General features: G+C 38.7%; 1 long non-coding RNA gene across 1 annotated transcript; it reads left to right on the top strand.

Moving 5' to 3' along the window:
* The first annotated feature begins 14339 nt into the window (after window positions 1-14339).
* On the top strand, window positions 14340-15612 carry LOC113070975 (uncharacterized). The gene is made up of 3 exons (XR_003280010.1): window positions 14340-14511; window positions 14587-14698; window positions 14775-15612. It is a non-coding gene; the product is annotated as an uncharacterized LOC113070975 (long non-coding RNA).
* Window positions 15613-16245: the final 633 nt, after the last annotated feature.

The raw sequence follows: 16245 nt of genomic DNA, 5'->3' as shown, positions 1-16245 counted from the left end.
AAAGTGTTTGGTCACATTTTCACAGGTCAGGCCAACACTAAGTAAGTGGTTCTTGCCCAGAATAAGCATTCTGAACCAGAACTTTGGGGTGGGGGGACTCAAAAAAACAGTAGAGAAGGAGAGAGTAGTTGAGAGAAAGAGATGAAATGGAAACAGACGGAAATCCTATACTGCTGCAGAGGAAAGATAGCGCTGAGCTGTCTTTCTCTAATTGCCTTTCTTGTCTGGCGTTCTCAGCACAGGTTTGGCATGAAGAAGCTCTCATTATACACCTGCACCTTTGGCAGCCTCATTACACATCCTTCGCCAGCCGTCTGTTCTGCCCGGCGTGATCACGGTATGATCCGGCTATAAAATCACCTCCCTTTCACCCCCCACCATGTCCAGCATGCAGGTGACAGATATAGCAGCAGTTTGACCATGTTTTTATTCCCAGCTGAGGATGATTAATTGGTACATTCCATGAATACTGTACACTTTGGTATCCCTTATATATATATACTGAATATTTATATATATATAGCCTCCAGCCCAACCTTCAACATTAGAAATGGTGCAAACACATGTATTTTGATTTAATTTGGGGAAATTCTTGTTTTTTGTATTTTTTTACTACAAACATTTGGTCAAATTTGCAAACCTGTTATGCATTCTGTACTTTTTTTAATTTAATTTTTAATTTTGATGTTTATTGCTAGAAAACCTCAAAAACCACAAAAATTTACAAAAAGCAAATTGAAACCTTTAAACTGTGAATTTAAAAACAAATAAAACAGCTCATATTTAGTATTTAATATAAGTTTAACCCCTTCAAGTAAACAAACCACACTTTTTACGATTTTTGTTTAAGCATGCCTAAACTGTGTAAAAAAAACAAATCAGGCCAATTGTGTACCCTATTCTTGAAAAGAGACTCAAAAAGGTGGGAAACTGTGTGCGTTAACTAAGAACTTGGATTTCTGCCTTCCCGAGCTACACAAACAGAATTAATAGGATTTTGGTAATGAATGTCAGAGAGAAAACAAAGAACATCTAGTAAGAATGTCAAGGTACAGGTACAATACGACAGTGTCAACAAACAAACAAGCCTCAAAGAAAACACAAATTCATGAGGAACCAGTGACAGATGGGAAACAGCCCCTGACATCAATGTTGTCAGATTTTCTGTCATCCACTTCAAATTTTTCACAAAAGTTTACAAAGCATGTTCCATCTGAATGGTTTATTTGTGAGCCCAGATGAAAAATAAATATATAAATAAATAAAATATTTTTTTTTATGATCTCTTAAACTATGCTGAAGTATTGCACATTATATAGAGCTGAAGTGATCAGACCCAACCGCTATCTCTGTGATGATGTGACAGTTCTGAAACTCTGGGATGGACTGCAGTAATCATGACAATCATTTGAAGTGCTCAAGACAGACATCAGGCCACCCTAAAGTCTCTACCAAAATTGCCTATTAGATGTAACTGTATGGCCGCCTTTGACTGGAGAATGATTCCCTTCTCCTCAACCTTTTGTGGAATTCAAGCGGAATCGATGAAATTGCAATGCAGTGCTAAAGGACATAAAGCACTTGCCTATTGATTGGAAAGAGTCTGCGTCTGCAATCAATCGTACTGGATGTAAGTTGAACCACATCAACAAAGGCTGACACACATTTGGAGTCTGCTATGCCATTAACAGAGAGGTTGTAGGTTCTGTAAAGGACAAAAGCATAACGAGGTAGCAAAAAAAAAAAAAAAAAAACACAATTATAGTTGCCTCTGTTAACCACCCTAAATACAATTTAGCTCAAGCAGAACTACTAAATGAATAGTGTCTGAAAGTTGAATGTTAAGTGAGTTAAACAGATAGATCTTCTCTCACAGTTTAGTCCAAAAAAAGTTCTCCAATTACAACAAAAGCAGTTTGCTACTTAATAAATCACAAAGCTCTAGGCATATTTTAAATAACATGTCTTGCCATGTCAAAAGTTGAGACACATCAAGCTTAATCTGGCCAATATGGACCCTTATAATAAAAAATGTCTTTCTTAGTGTTATACCCTGAGGCTATGCCATTAAAACTAGCGACTTTATAATGAGCTCTCAAATGACCCAAAGTATCAGAACACAGCTCCCTGCTCAGAGCAACACTTAGTCAATAAGGTCATTCAACAAAATTTATCGTAATTAGCCATTGGCTGAAGGGCCTCAAGTGATGCTCGTCTCCATGGGGAACAATGAGAGAAGCTCGGCACGGCAACATGAGCACACTACTTTTCGCCTCAAGCCTTTTGCATGTACGGTATTATAGATCTAGCAAAGGCTTTTACCCACATCTGGCATTAACACTTTAAGCTCAACATGCAATATGCTTTGAAAGACTATGAATCAAAATGAACTGAAAGTTTTATGTTGGTTTACTGTAAGAGCAGTATGTCAGCTTTTACTGTAAAGAACTGCCAGGATTTCAATATTTATTTTTAATTCATTTTCTGCCATTTGGTTAAAGATTACAGAAGACAATTGATTGTAATGTATTATGTGAGGGAGATAAGCTAAGCATTTGACTTACTGTTACACCTAATCATATTGTTGCTGCACTTTAGAAATCAATACTGCACTTCAAAGTACAGAAATACACTAGCATTTTTACAAACAATTAAGGGGGTGGGGTGTTTGTGATACCATTGTGGTGAGATGAATGGTTGTTATCTCTATAGCGAACTTTAATTATGAGATGACAACCAGACAAGCACAGATATCAACACTCAGCATACAAAATTCAACAATGGTGGCAATCATAAGATAATTAGATTAGACATTTTTAGATTAAAAACCCCTAGCATTTCAAGCAACTGAAAATGCCCCCCCCCCCCCAAAAAAATAAATAAAATAAAATAAAAGTAAAATAAAATAAACCCCTGCAAAGTAAACAGTTTAATATATAATTATTCCAGCTGCAGTGCAAGCTTTTAACATAAACGCAAGCCGTAATTCATGTAAGAACTATAAACACTTCCTCCAGTAACCCCATCAAAGGTAAAGTCTTTAAGGCACATGAAATATATATTGTTTCTCAAGTAGGGCAGCAATATCACATAAGCTAGAGTGCCGTTGATTAATACAACAGATTAACTAAGGAAAATCAAGTGCCCTGACACATTTACAGTAAGTGATGAAATACTGTCTTACACCATGCACAAATTTAAGATCTGTAAATTTTAAGATCTTAAGGTAGTTCAAGATTCCTGTAATTAAAAAACGTCTAGCTCAAACAAGAAGCAATAACGGTTTGGTTATGCAGCAAGGAGAAACTAAGTGTGATTGTGGGATATTTCTTTTATACAACAGTTCAATAACCAATAAATTAAATAACTTACAGTTTAGAAGCAGTATTACCAGTTGAAAACAGATCAAAATAAAGCCTCAGTGTGGTGTTTAGTTTCTGAATGATTTGGAACAGTTTGAACGATCAGTTGAATAAATGATTAAATGACCCATTCATCATGCAGCAGTTTGTTTCATTCCCTAAAATAATCTTCTTTTTTTTATGGATCGGTTGAGTAAATGATTCGGTGACTCATTCATCAAGACAGCAATTTGTTTCATTACCTAAAACATATCAGTGTTTTGAACGAATCGGTTGAGTAAATGATTCAATGACTTATTCATAAAAACAGCCACTTAATGCCACCTACTGGCATATACTGGCAAATAATCATGAGTATATAAATAGTTCTCTAGACACTCTTGTCAAATTCAATAAACTTTCCAGCTTCAATTTTATTCATTTTATTCATTCTTGAGAACTCATACTTTTGAAGGTGATTTTGGCTTTGCAACAGAGGGCTGTGCATGTGAAACAGACAGTGTTCCACTGGTCATGCAGAATCAGAAAAGAGCATTTATTAAGCTTCTTTTATGATAGGGGAAAAAACAGTTTCCCTCCCCAAAATTTATGGTTCCATGAGATGATCAGATAACACTATGAACACCTACACCATCAGATATTACTAAAACTTACAGTTGAATAAAAAGTTTTTCCCTTGAGATGCAAGGATGCTAGAGGCGACAGTTTGGTGTCTGGTAAGACATTTATTATCAAATCAGAGTCTATGTTTACTGTCATGCACAACAACAACAACAACAAAAAATGTTTTGAATACTGTAACAGTCTGCTTATGTAAACAGCAGCTTGCACTTAAAATATTTGGAATATGTTTATTCTAAACAGTAGATTTCACTTACAGTAGTCTACAGTATGTGGGCATATAAATGTCCTGATATGTCTACCAGAGACCATCTGTACTTGCAAGTTTAAATAAAGTGTGTGGGCATCGAGAGCATTTTAAATAATCCCTTCACTGACATGATGCCATGTACGTGCTTCATGCTCAGACACTCACAGGAGCATTCATAAAAGTGTCATGTTAATATGATTAGCACATCTCATGATGCCTAGCCATATTTACTGTACACACATGCTTCACACAACAACGTTATCAGGAACTCAGTGTTCTTATTCATATGCACTTATACACCCACGTCAGTCAAGCTAGTATAATTTTGCTGTGTCCTTCAAGAGCCATAATTTATTCCAGTTGCCTCTTTCTGTAGAGCCATTTAATATATTCCACCTACAGTAATTCCTGTGTATTCAAACGCAATGCGTCTCACTTTTTGCCTATGCATCAAACCCATTTTAAACTATTCTTCCTATCTTAAGTTAGCATGAAATGTATGCCAGGACTGCTTTGTATCATACTCTTGTAAACAAATGGCGAATGATTTGTTTCCAGACTCATCTGTCTGTGTAAATGGCTCTATCTGAAAACGCAGATCCATTTCGCTGTGCGGCCCTGGCAGCTGATGTTATTTATGTTACCACGGCGGTATTCAGGCAGTGGCAGCATTATGCTTTTGTCACTGTTAATCTCTGCAGTGGGTTAAACAGCTTTTGTTACAAATGACCCGACGATGGCGCACTTTGGGTAAGAGAGCATCTGGACCAGACTGTAGAGGAAGCACTCTCATATTATGAATGCCAAGTGACTCATTCAGTAAAGCTTAATGAGTAAATTTAAACTCACTTTTTGCATTAATCCTTCTCTTAAAGTTTAAGACTAAATCCACTGGAAGGAGAGCCCTCGTTCAAATTAATGTTAGATTTATACTCACATTTAGAAGTACAGTGTGCCCACACATAACGAGCGCTCGATTAATGAGAGCTTGCACACATAATGTGTAACCTTTACAGTATGTAGCAATCTGTCAAAACTCTGTTTTATGGATGGGAAAGGCCATAGAAACCAAGGAAGGTTTTCTCATTTAAGTTTTCAAAATAAAATAAGTACTCTAGTGAAATCGCCTTGCATGCAAAACAAAATCTGCAAGTCTAACTTGCTTTGTATTCTCACATTCACTTATTAACAAGAGCTCACATCTGTTTTGAATTCATTATTATTATTATTGTTGTTATAATAATAATAATAATAATAATAACAATATTATTATTATTATTATTATTATTAATAATAATAATAATAATAATAATAATAACAACAACAATAGTATTATTATTATTATTGTTATATTTGCATAGTTTTGGAGTAAAATACCTAGCATGCAAGCAAAAAATCCCAGCTAAGCAAAATATTTTCAAAGCCCATTTAACTTTAATTGAATGTTGTAATAATTTTTCTTAAAAAATGTTTGTACATAACTTTGAGAGAACCTGAAAATGTTCCCTGTTAGCAAGGCAGAAAATATTATTGCAATTAAATGGATATCCCTTTAGGGTTCTTTTTAACAGGACAGGTGAAGTGATTTTTGCTTATTGTAAGCCAAAGTTCACCAAATGTTGTTAGATTTATGCTCCAAGCAAGAAAAAGTTGTCAGTGACAATGAAAAATGAATAACTGCATCAATTTGCATTTAAATCCATCGCAACTAAAGACTCGATATAACAAAATTGACTAAGGGAGCATATTTCCAGGAGCAGATTCTCATAAAATGGAGTCTGACCACCAATAAGTCCATTGTAAACAAACACCACTCAACAATAATAACACCACTACTTTATGCTTGTTAAGTGCCACCTATATGTGTGTTCTCAGATATGAGTCTGACTCTAGGGTTCCTGTCCACCGATAGAGCAAGAACAGATTACACCTTTAACATCACGGCCAACTTCTGTGCCCAAATCTTAATCACTATTATAAGTGAGGTTGTATTTTCGCCCACAGAGCTGTAAAATTCTGCTGTATGCGAGGTTTTCTCTCTCTTTGACATCAACCAAGCAGAAGATTCAAATTCCCCTGTGGTTAATTTACCTACTAAACACTAAAGGCAATTTGTCAGTTTAATGATGGTGAAAGGTTGTGTTTGAGCACTGTGAAGAGAGAGAGAGCAGTAATGATGAATGTTTGGAGTTTCACATCAGCGTTTGAATTGATTTATACTGTTTGTGCCAGTGTAATCAGAATGAAATAGTGGCATTTTTTTTTTTTTTTTTGTAAAACGTCATGATGATGCAGCAGTTATGCACAATTAAAGGAAAGACTCCTTATTAAGACACATTGAGAGATCAGAGCATCTTATTTTGTTTAACATTAAAATCAAATACTTAGAGTATTGGATGTCCTTCTCTAATTGTGAGCATCAGGGGGTGTGGAACAATCTGCTTGTGTGGCGTATAGTTCAAGGAGCGAGATCTAGTGTGTCATGACATCTCAATACAATGTAAAAACAGCATGAAAGAAATACTCTGGCTTGCTTTGCACAAGAGAGTGCTGGGAGAGTGGCACAGGGCAAACAGGAGCACTTCTCTTTGACACACACCCACCCTCCTCACAGGGGTGTCATAGACCTAATTTTTTGAGGGGTCACCAGTGGTTGTTCTGCCTCACTTGATGCCTAAGGCGAGATGCAACATGACCAGGCCCAAACAAAATCACTGCCTGCGAAGACATCCACAGCAGAAAGACCCATTTTCACCAAGTTCTCATCCACCACTTACAAGTGCAGTTATTACATATTAAACTAATAAATACATCTGTCCAACAAAATTCTGAAGATGTGAGCCTAAAACATGCATAAAAATAAAATGCAAATGACCAAAGACCAAAGACAACAACAAATTACTTAATAATAAGCTAAAGTTGTCCATACAGTATATGTACTGTAGGAAATAGTCAGTCAGTCAGTCTGTCTGTCTGTCTGTCTGTCTGTCAAAGCCATGTTTTTTTCCCGTTCACAGACCATTCAGTTTGGTTTGGCTAATGTTGTCCATGGCCTTGTCATGTTAGGGTGCTTTTTTATGAAATTACACAGGTAAGAATGAGAACTACCGTTTTTATGCTACATGATGCAGAAAATGAAATACATTTGTTCAAATTAGGCTAATTAGGGTCAAGTGGAAGACAGCTAGAAACAAGAAAAATTAGTTACTTTGTAGGCCGACTCATTAGGAAACTGTTTTTCTGCAATCTGCTTTATCTCCCTGTTAAACACACAATCCATGTAACTGTTGTAACATAATAATGGCAATATTTTATGCTGACAAGTGACAGTTAAAAATTCCCACGGTTCTGACGGCGGTTCACAATGATGTGGTGCGGTACTTAAAAATTGAGCAGCTCACTCAGTTCGTCAGTGTAAATGGGTTTGAGACTGAGAATAGAGCTCTTTCATCTTGGCTGATAAGAATGTCCTGATTACATCTAAATGTAGAGCAACATTTCCAGCATTATCAATCAACGCCACGTTCTCAGACTTCCACAAAAATTAGCTCCAAAATGGTCTCCGCCCATTTTAATTTTCCATGACAGAGCACATTAGTCTTCCACCTTCCTCAATCATACTATGCCAAATGATTACAGTTTACATATTTCTAGAGCATCAAAAGAGAGATGATGTTGTGGGACGCACTTTCCCTTTTGCATCAACGGTTGCCGAAGCCCACAATTCTCCTCTCTTCTTCTCATGCTAGGGAGTCTCATTCATTTCAGCCCAGGCCTTCTGCTGCAGGTCTCCAGAGGCATTGTCCTGCTGAAAAGCTGTGAACCTTCCCTCAAACGCTTATCTCTTTTCTTTCTCTCTCTCTATCCCTACCCACTCTCCCTTGTTCAACACTAACTGGGGCAGCCAAGCTGAAAACAAATTATGTGTTGAAGTTTCCATAGACAAAAGGATGATGGCTGATGTAGTCGTGAATTTGTTTGCTCTCGTGTACCTCTCCTCCATCTTTCCTCTGTGAGAAGATGGATTTGCTCTCAGCTGAGAGTGACGGTGATGATCTGTGATATAAATCACATCACTGTTGCTTGACTTAATTGATGATGAATTTGTTGGTGGAGTCCCATAGGGTGTGGTAATTATGACATGCAGCTGTTAAGCACTGAAACTCTGGACCAATCATATCGCTTCACTCTGTTAACTAAGCAACACAACAGTGAATCTCATTTGCTGGGATTTCTTGCAATTAATCATACGTTTGATACTGTAAAACTGTAGTAAGTTTCCAGATTTTCTGACTATGATGTATTTTTCACAAGTCACCTCTGGCCATCTTTCTTGAAGCATATCCTTAGGGATGGTATGGTATGGTGTGTATATATATATATTTTTTTTTTTAAATCTAGTGGCTCAACACACCTTTATAAATTTATATATTGACTGACAGAACAAGACCAATTAGAACACAGTTTGTAGGTAATCACTAGTATTTTTCATTTAGATTTAATAAATTGTTTTCGTATTTTGTGTTGCATGCAAAGTCATGTCCACTTTGCCAAGGGCATTTCCATACTTTAAAGACAGTGCACCACATTTAGTCAGTAAATCAAACACCTTTCAATCACTCTTCAATCCAAAGTAAGAGGCTTCTGAGATGCACCAATGAGTCTCACTTGTTCACAAGAGATGAAATTTACTAGGCTACCAAGTATAAACAAGCCTAAGGAGTCAAAAGAAGCAAAAAGCAGTAAGTGTTAGAGCCGTGAGGAAAAACAGACAAACAGAGGCAGTGTCATAATCTCAATAATCAATGGAAAAAGACCAACATCATAATGTCTCATTTCTCAGCTTACAGTATAACTGCCCTTCTTTCCAATTACCATGGCCGGCTTTTCCCAGGTGGCTGAACGCTGTGGACATATTTACCTCAAAATAATCAACTTTTTATTTCTCTAGCCAGAACCATGGGATACACAGATCAGATATAGACCTGGATTTTCCCTTTTCATCGCCAGAAGAGTTAGCTAAATGGATGCTAGGTGCTGATTGAGCTGATGGGAGTGATTAAAGTGTGAATCTGTGCAGTGTCAGCAGCAACACACGATTGCTCTTCCATGCTGATGAGGAATGCAGTGGTGTCTATGCGTGTAACATGCTGACCATCACTAATGCTCTTCAACAAAGCTGAAATTCTCATCAGATTAATTCAAAAACAAAAACTATGCCCAGCTATCAACCTTTAGAATATGCCTTATTATTCTAAGCTTGTCCAAACTCTTGCCAATAGACTCTTTTAATGGCAGTTTTGAACTGTGACCAGTCCGGTCTTGATTTCACAGATCTGTCAACCTGCATTACTGCATTTCTAATAATTCTCTTGCTTGGCTGGACTGAGACGACAGCTCGCCACAGCCAGCATCAATTACTGTGAGAAAGAAGGACCTGGAGTCGAGCCAGACCAGATCAGACCCTTGCACCCCTCAAATACACACATGGAGAAACACACCTGGCCAGCAATGCTCAATTCCACATGCAGACGAAGCTATAGCCACAGCACCGTAAAATAATCTTATTAGACGAGTTTACTCACGCGGTTTAAAGGAAATGATTGCTTTGACTCGTGTGGGCCTTCCTAATTGATTTATTTGTGCATCTTTGCCAAGCATGAGATACACAGTGAAAGCTTAGGACATTTCTGAATGGAATCCAAGATGTGGACACATCTTCATTTGATAAACATATTCAGGGCTCTAGAGGTGCTTCGATCTTTGATTAAAAAAAGGCCAGTACTGTCATGCACATTTACATAATCCATTGAGAATCCAAAAGTATGTCAGTCTCTCTAATTTATTAATATCTGTTCAAGAATGTCTCCTAGCACATTCGATTCTGTTTGTTTACTGCTATGTGTTGCATTTGTGCAGGATGGATTTACCGCAAGTTACTTTGTGTTTGACTGTGTCTTTTTCTGTTGTGTCAAGGCGGCTGCATTTCCCGGGTCTAACACTCGTTCATCAATGTGTCAGCCACATGCCGCATGTCAATTTCTTTAGTAGCATGCTTATAATGATCTAAAGGGTGGCCCACCCCAGGGCGACAGGCGATCAGTCCATCCACATGGTCCTGTAGATTTGCTGTGAGGCGATAATGTTCCATTGATCATATTTCCATATATGTTAAAGTACCAAGGTTGTGGCTTCAGCTACAGTTCCAAGTGAAGACGAGAGGTTAAGAAATTAGATTGGAGAGGGCAACCAAACAGCTGACTAAATCTGTTCCTTCCTCTACAACTGAATATATCTCTATATATACAACTATATATATTTCTCTATTTTTTTCTGTGCTCCATTTGTGAGTTACATTATTACAGTGCCAAAAAAATAGTGATTCATTTAGGAACGAAACAAGTGACTATTTATGAACGAGTCACTGAATCTTCTACTCAACCAGTTCACTCATTCAGAAACTAAACAATTGATTTTCTTTAGGGTGACAATTTTGTTTAATTTTTAGTTTTTAGTCTAAGTTAGTGTGTGTTGCTGGGAAACAAAGAACTGTTATTCTACTGTGGCTTAATTTCGAACTATTTTTGTTCTTAGAGCAAAAAAATAGACTGCCATGCCATTATGTCATTAATTGTTTCTATGTAAACGCATCTTTTGCAGCATCTCATTTTGCAACATATTCAGACTTATGGACTTAAATATGCGATATGGACTTATATTGCTTCAAAAAGATGATGTTATAAGACCTTGGATTCTAGTGCAATATAGTATAGCATATATTAGGCAGCTGTGGCCTAATGGTTAGAGACTTGGACTTGTTACGCAAAAGTCGCCAGTTTGAGTCTCGGTGCTGGCAGGAGTTGTAGGTGGGGGGGGGAGTGAATGAACAGTGCTCTCTTCCACCCTCAATACCCATGGCTGAAGTGCCCTTGAGCAAGGCACTGAACCCCCATTTGCTCCTTGGGTGCTGGATCTATAGTTGCCCACTGCTCTGGGGGTGTGTGTTCACTTCTCACTGCTGTGTGTGTGCACTTGGATGCAGTGCAGAGCACCAAATCCGAGTATGGGTTACATTCACTTTTTTTCATAAAGTATAGATATAAAAATTGATTTATTGTATATTGTATATTGCAATTTCTGCTAGGTAAAATTTCTGTTAGGTAAATTGCCTGTGCCTGCAGTGTGCAAAAGGATCACACGTCAGTTTCTATACATTGCTTATCCATGCGAATTAACCATAAAACAGACATTTGCAGTAGCAATTAATTTACCTGTTTGTTGTTGACGGCTGAACTGCGTTTGAGCTCCGTCACTATATTCTTTTCATTGACTATTTTTAACTTAAAAATCTATTTTATACACCATCGTTTCCGTTTATATAACGCGTGAATATATCCTCTATTGTATTCTACAACAAAAACAATTAGAGCGACTCGCTATCACTAGATTTATTTTGATCTCCCGGGTCCGCTATTAGCTTTTAGCCAGTTAGCATCAGCAAGCGTGGTTGCTGCTAACTGAGCTTATATTGCTAATACTCTATTCACACAAATTACCACTGCTGTACTCACTGTTACTTGCTTTAATGGCGGATGAATGTCTCCACTCTGTGCAGCTCGAGCTCGAGGCCGTGGGGAAGCAGATTCGCGACCTGGAACGGAGGCAGGCCGAGCTGAGAGAGCGGAGAGCCGCGCTGGAATCATCCCGGGCTGACGCTCACAAGTCCGGGGTAAGTATACAGCGTGCTGTTAACAGTCCCACCACGTCTACTCCGTGTGTTTCTCTGCGCAGGCCCGGTGCACCCAGGACGCGATCTTCCCAGATGTCCTTCACTGCGACGCCGGGACACCACGGACCCTGGGTGCATCCACAGCGGAGGATGCGAGCCGGGTCCCGGGCGACGACATCTCCCCCTCCTGCCTTCGAGATCTCCATCCAGAACCGCTTCGCTCCCCTCCGCGAGACAGGACGCGACGCTGTGATCATCGGAGACTCCATCGTCCGACACGTAAGTGCTACGTTAGCCGAAGGTAAAGTGCACACTCATTGTTTGCCTGGTGCTCGTGTTCTCGATGTTTCTGCGCAGATACCCGCGATCCTGAAGGACGACGAGAGCCCGAGAGCGGTCGTGCTTCACGCCGGGGTTAACGACACCACGCTGCGGCAGACGGAGACGCTGAAGAGGGACTTCAGGAGCCTGATCGAGACGGTTCGCAGCACGACGCCCGCGGCGACGATCGTCGTGTCAGGACCACTGCCCACGTATCGACGAGGACACGAAAGGTTCAGTAGACTTTTTGCTTTAAATGAATGGTTGTTGTCATGGTGTAAAGAACAGAAACTGCTATTTGTTAATAACTGGAATCTTTTCTGGGAGCGTCCTAGACTGTTTCGCGCTGATGGATTACACCCCAGTCGAGTCGGAGCGGAGCTTCTCTCTGACAACATCTCCAGGACACTTCGCTCCATGTGACTAGTAAGTCAATTCTCAAATAACCATTATGATGAGTTTTGTTCCACCCGCTTAAATGATAAAAGTACTTGTGCTGTAAAACCTATTAAGACTGTGTCTGTTCCCAGAATAGTGAGGTCAAAATATAAATATAAATATAATGTAGGATCTAGAAAAAATCTTATCGTAATTAAACCAGAAAAATGTAAAGTAAATGAACAAAAACAATTTTTAAAGTTTGGGCTCATAAATATTAGATCACTCACACCAAAAGCAGTTATTGTAAATGAAATGATCACAGATAATAGTTTTGATTTACTCTGCTTGACTGAAACCTGGCTAAAACCAAATGATTATTTTGGTCTAAATGAGTCTACTCCACCAAACTACTGTTATAAGCATGAGCCCCGTCAGACTGGTCGTGGCGGGGGTGTTGCAACAATATATAGTGATATTCTCAATGTTACCCAGAAAACAGGATACAGGTTTAACTCTTTTGAAATACTAATGCTAAATGTTACTCTGTCAGACATGCAAAAGAAATCTAATGTATCTCTTGCTCTGGCTACTGTGTATAGACCACCAGGGCCGTATACAGAATTCCTAAAAGAATTTGCAGATTTCCTCTCAGACCTTCTAGTTACAGTTGATAAGGCGCTAATCATGGGAGATTTTAATATTCACGTTGATAATACAAATGATACATTAGGACTTGCGTTTACTGACCTAATAAACTCCTTTGGAGTCAAGCAAAATGTCACCGGGCCCACTCATCGTTTTAATCATACACTAGATTTAATTATATCGCATGGCATCGATCTTACTGCTATAGATATTGTACCTCAAAGTGATGATATTACAGACCATTTCCTCGTATCGTGCATGCTGCGTATAACTGATATTAACTATATGTCGCAGCGATACCGTCTGGGCAGAACTATTGTTCCAGCCACCAAAGACAGATTCGCAAATAACCTGCCTGATCTATCTCAACTGCTATTTGTACCCAAAAATACACATGAATTAGACAAAATTACTGACAACATGGGCACTATTTTCTCTAATACATTAGAAGCTGTTGCCCCAATCAAATTGAAAAAAGTTAGAGAAAAACGTATTGTACCATGGTATAACAGTAATACTCACTCTCTCAAGAAAGTAACTCGTAGTCTTGAACGCAAATGGAGAAAAACTAACTTAGAAGTTTTTAGAATTGCATGGAAAAACAGTATGTCCAGCTATAGACAGGCTCTAAAAACTGCTAGGGCAGAGCATATACACAAACTCATTGAAAATAACCAAAACAATCCAAGGTTTTTATTTAACACAGTGGCTAAGTTAACAAATTACCAGATGCCACCTGATTCAAATATTCCACCAACGTTAAATAGTAATGACTTTATGAATTTCTTCACTGATAAAATAGATAACATTAGAAATACAATAGCGAATGTAGATTCTACAGCATCTAACACTTCAGTTTCATCCATCGCACCCAAACATAAACTGCAGTGCTTTACAACCATAGGACAGGAGGAGCTAAATAAACTTATCACTGTATCTAAACCAACAACATGTTTATTAGATCCTGTACCCACTAAATTACTGAAAGAGCTGTTACCTGTAGCCGAAGAACCGCTTCTCAATGTGGGGATCTACATAGGCAGGCACACAACCTAGTTGCATCACGTTCACACCCAGGATCACATGATGTTTTGAAAAGTCACATGACCAATTAGGAAGTGATAAGTGTCTGCTGGTTGCAAGGCAGATTCTCTTTGTGTTGGTGCTGGACACTGTTGTGCGTGTTGGGCTTCCTTTTCAGTGTAGGTACTGTTGGTCATGGTAGAGCATGATTAATCACTGCCATTTGAATTTTAATATTTATTTTGTTTTATCAGGGTAATTTCTAGAAGTGTGTGTCTACTCTTCATGGAGGACACAGGCTTCTGCATGGAGTTTTAAAATGTGTTGTGATCACCTCATTGTGACCTGAGCTGCTGGGCTGCATCGGTAAATGCCTTAATATGCCATTGAGTGTTTTATATCTGCATTGGAACATGTTTTAAAATACTTTTTCTGTCTGTAGCAAAGTAATGTTCACCTTTGTCTTCATAAGTCAATGAGCTGTGGGACAGTTGAGCATACTGAAAAGTAGGCCTATATTTTTTAGCCATGTTTGAGTTGACTATGATATGCTGTTTAATGAGGCTGGCAACTAACATGATTGTTTATTTCCCAAAAGGGACCAGGCCAGCCACTGTTTTCTTGTGATTAATGTGCATTTTTTTATTGTTTTGTTGGTTTGTTTGTGTGATGTGATTTTGCTTCTGGGCCTACCACCCATGTGCCCTACTTGTAGTAGCATTGTTCATTAAACTGGTGTTATCCGTGCTGGTGGGTCTCCTCCCTAACTATGTCTTTTGCTTAGGCTATCCCTGTACAAGGCCGGATCCACACTGATGCTTTGCCCCTTCTTGCCAAGGGACCACATTGTTAGAGACATTGGTTTGGGGTGTCTTTATAACCATAACACGGTGTGAGATTTTTTTGTCGTGGTATCTGAAGATCTTGAATGAGTGGTGCTTGCTGTGTTGCATGCTTCTTCTGGTGCTGGGTTGCTGTCTCCTGTTTCTTTTTGTCTCACCAGGGTCCACCTGAGCAGGGGTTTCGCATTGGCTGATCCGACCTTCCTAGACTGAGGAGAATCCACCAATTGTATAGCAGTATTTAAGAGCCATTTTAATAACTTTTCCACACTTTTTGTACTAAATTGTAATAAATTTGAAATACATTTATATACCTGCCTCTTGTCAACTGTCCCTTTGCGGGGAAAATATAGAGTTAGCTACACTACATTAAGGGAAGACTTGTGGGTCCTCCTGCCCATCATCAGGGGGTGGCGTAGTCAAACCATAAAGATTTACTCCTTGACGGGTACCACATCAATATCATAAACTCGTCATTATCTTTAGGACACGTCCCAAAACCATTCAAGCTGGCGGTTATCAAGCCTCTTATTAAGAAACCAAAACTAGATCCTAGTGTACTGGCAAATTATAGGCCTATTTCAAATCTTCCATTTATGTCTAAAATTTTAGAAAAAGTTGTGTCTGCTCAATTGAGCACCTTCCTGCATAAAAATGATCTGTATGAAGAATTTCAGTCAGGTTTTAGGCCCCACCATAGCACAGAAACTGCACTTGTTAAAATTACAAATGACCTGCTCCTTGCGTCAGACCAAGGCTGCATCTCATTTCTAGTCTTACTTGATCTTAGTGCTGCGTTCGACACCATAGATCATGACATACTCATAGATCGATTACAAAACTATACAGGTATTCAAGGGCAGGCTCTAAGATGGTTTAGATCCTACCTGTCCGATCGCTACCATTTTGTTTACTTAAATGGGGAGTCATCTCATTTATCATCAGTAAAATATGGAGTGCCACAAGGATCCGTCCTAGGTCCCCTTCTATTTTCAATATACATGTTGCCCCTTGGTAATATTATTAGAAAATACGGAATTAGCTTCCACTGTTATGCTGATGATACTCAGC

This window comes from Carassius auratus, unplaced genomic scaffold, assembly GCF_003368295.1.
Source record: "Carassius auratus strain Wakin unplaced genomic scaffold, ASM336829v1 scaf_tig00005532, whole genome shotgun sequence".
NCBI lineage: Eukaryota > Metazoa > Chordata > Actinopteri > Cypriniformes > Cyprinidae > Carassius > Carassius auratus.
This window is presented reverse-complemented; position numbering and strand designations above follow the sequence as displayed.